The following is a 3,728-nucleotide window of genomic DNA, read 5'->3' on the forward strand; positions in this document are numbered from 1 at the left end:
GTAGCCCATTAGCTATTCCGGCGCTTGACCATGCCACTTTCCTACCGTTTACAGTGAAAAGCTCACATTATCTTGAATGATGTCCAGAAAATACAATGAACGCACGGTGCGATGAATTTGTAAGTTTTGATACCTTTGCCTTCATCCTCGAGGTAGTTTCCGAGAATACAAGCCTAATATTGTGTTGAAGGGAACTAAACCCCTATTCCCTTAGTGATAATATTCAAAAGGACTCAGTTCAGAATTTAGTTTACATGATTCAATGGAAGAGAGTATGCATGGGCGTAGCGTCCATGTACGCATGTACGCCCGCGCGTACAGCTATTTATATCCAGGAATCCTTATTCCATGGAGGCATTATTTTTTTTAGTCATTATAAAATCGGGCCAAGTTTTTTAAATTTCGAATTAAACTGGTGTCTCTGTGTGTGAGTATTTCCAGTATCTTTTCATTAACCAATACAGGCCTGGCCAAACGCATCCAACATTGTTGGCCGCTGGCCGTTTGGTCAGGTCTTAACGGCAAGAAAAGAAATAGTGGACGAAAGCAAGAAAAAAAAAACAACTCTACCCTTCAAAGCCCCCACACAGAGTCAGTCTTCAGTATCACCAGTCCCCCAGTTCCCTGTTATTTTTTAGGGATATGTTATTATGGTGATATAACAGAGTTTGCGACGTCTTGCCCTTTGCTTTTACTGTAAACCCCCTGTTTGTGTTGTAGCTTGCTGTAGAGAAAACTTGGCAAATGGGTAAAATAAACATCTAACTACTGCATTTTCCTTCACATTTATTTATTGAAATGTCCTTCGAAAATAGTCGGAAATGGCATTTCCTAGACCATGAATTTCAAAAATTTTCTTGGGGAGCATGCCCCCAGACGCCCCTACTTTGGAGCGCCTTCAAGCATTCTTCGTGTGCGTTCATCTTCAAAATATCACGCTACGCCCCTGGCATGAATATGTAAACTGAATCGCATAATGGTTTATACGCGGTTTTCTATACAAATGATTTAATTTTTCCGTCATTACATTTAGCGGTAACTTTTCTTGTGGGTCTTTAATTTCGCAAATTTCTTGCAGGCGTCACGAAGTACCGAAGACTAAGTCCGCGAAAACGAGAAAGAGTAAGTTATTGGTGACAACTTGGATGTTTTTGACAACTGAGGAAGAAAACTGAGATGTAGAAGCCCGACATGTAGTTCTTGCGGAATGTGCTAACATATTTTCGTATATTCAATTCACTTGACAAAATTTACAACAATTATACACAAGATGTCTAAGCGTAGCAAAATGAACTTCTTGGAATGCTGACCTGTCTTATGAAAACAAGCCACTGTTTTCAATCCGCGCCCGATTTCATGCCCTAACAAGCTTTTTAAACAAGCTAACAAATTCCACCCCACAATCATATTTACGGCCGAAATATCAGAGAACGAAATCACGTTCCTCGACACGGAAGTCTTTAAAGGGGAACGATTCAAGAACGAATCCATCTTGGACATCAGAACTCACTACAAGCCGACTGAAACCTTTCAATAGACACACTTTTAACTCATGCCATCCTCCAGGCGTAAAAATGGCTTCATTAAAGGTGAAGAAATGAGACCGCTTAGAACAAACTCTTCGAAAACAAAATTTGAAGAGAGTCTGGGGAAATTCAAGCAACGCCTGAGAGCACGCGGCTATCCTAGTACAATCATAGAAGGTGTCTGTTGGAGGTCAATTTTGCCTCCAGACCTTCGGCTTTAACTCAAAACCAAAAGACAAATGAGAGAATTTTGCCTTTTGTTACAACGTACCACGCAGCAGTCAAAAATCTCAAAAACATATTGATGGAATCAATCAATCAATCAATCATTTATTTTAACACGTTACGTCAAAGAGCTATAAAACTCGTTCAAAATACGAACGTGTATAAATAAAATCTATAATAATTACAGCCATATAATATAACAACGAAAAGCCACATACTAAAAACGTGACTTGGAAAACTCTAAAACTCGTTCTAAAAGCAGTTAAAAGCTACAACTGTACACTATAAGATACTTTCTAAAAATCTGCAATCCTGCATTTTAATTCTGAAGTCACTAGAATCACTTGAAAGACGCACATGAGAAGGCAAACTATTCCATAACTTAGTTGATGAATAAGTGACAAAATTCTTCTTAAACTTACAATTCAATTTAGGTAATTCCAAATTCAAGCCCTCGCCTCTTAGCCTATACGGTGTATGCCTGTATTTAAAAAGGCTAGCGTTATATGTAGGACCCGTACCATTTAGACATTTAAAAAGAAGTATTAACACCTGATGTAAGCGCCTAAAATATAAAGATGTCATGCTAGCCGCAGTGAGCAGTTCGTCGTATGACATTGACTTGTTGTGCCGATTAATGTTCTCAAAATATAACAGTTGCCATCATGTACGCGCGGATGGCCTTACAAAAGAATAAAATCTCTTTCATCTCTCTTTCGGAAGCAAGAGGAATCATGTTCAGATCTAGAGAGAGCAGTCTTTCTTTGTACGACATCTGACCAGGCTTTAAACGTAAAATCCATCTCGTGGCCGGCCTCTGAACTCGCTCTATCTTAAGTTTCAGTGACTTCAAAGCTGGAGACCAAACTTCAGTAGCGTAACAAAAGTGGGGTTTCACTATTGCTAAGTAAAGATACCTCCTATCTACAACTTTAGTTAACAATGGACAAGACCTCTTAAGAAGGCCGAGAAGTATGTTAGCTTTTGCCGTAATTAAGTGCACATGAGAGTCCCAAGTCAGCTTATCCGAGATAACTAAACCCAATTCTTTGTCCTCATGCACATGCAGTCACTTTTTGGAGCCTAAAAGATAGTCGGCAAGTACTTGCCTCTTCTTACGCTAGAGTTATTCTGCAAGCCTACTGCTAGGTAAACTCAAGCCTTCTTCTTGAAACATTGAATTGGGAACTAGCTATCTTTAAGAATAAAAAAGCAAAAAGCTATGATGATCTTTAAGTCCCTAAACGGGTTGGCCCCAGTGTAAAATGCGTGAATTATTCAGTTAGCGAGACACAGACTATGAGTTGCTTGATTCTTTAAGTAGATTAAACTTACCCAAGCCGCACACTAACTACTTGAAATTAGCTTTAGAGGTGCCTCACCGTGGAACTGCTCTCTACCTGACTGAAAGAATTAGGTCAATCAGATCGATTGGGCAGTTTAAGAAGGAAATCAATCGGGCATTTTGATCATGCGATTCCCACTCGTCAATCTTGTAAATACGTTTTTCAGAGCTATTTTAAGTCTTACCAAATGATTGTAATGAAAATACTATTGTTATTACTGAAGATTTTTGACCAATTTTACTACTACTACTACTACTACTACTACTACTACTACTACTACTACTACTACTACTACTACTACTACTGCTGCTGCTGCTGCTGCTGCCGCTGCTACTACTACTACTTACTACTGCTAATACTAATACGAATACTACTACTACTACCACAACCACCACCACACAATGGAGGTCCTACACCAAAATTATCCAAGGTTTTTCTTTGGATAACTGCACTCGTTAGCGTGAGTAGACCCAAAAGACATCATATTAATGTATTATTCTTATTCCTATTGTGTCTAAAGTCTTTCTACGGACGTGCACGTACACTCTTCTTTATTCCGTTGATACGTTAGTACGCTAGTACTAAGTATGGACATGTACAAAAGTTCTTATTCATTCCCTTGGTACGTTAG

The sequence above is a fragment of the Montipora foliosa genome, unplaced genomic scaffold (genome assembly GCF_036669935.1).
Source record: "Montipora foliosa isolate CH-2021 unplaced genomic scaffold, ASM3666993v2 scaffold_457, whole genome shotgun sequence".
Lineage (NCBI taxonomy): Eukaryota > Metazoa > Cnidaria > Anthozoa > Scleractinia > Acroporidae > Montipora > Montipora foliosa.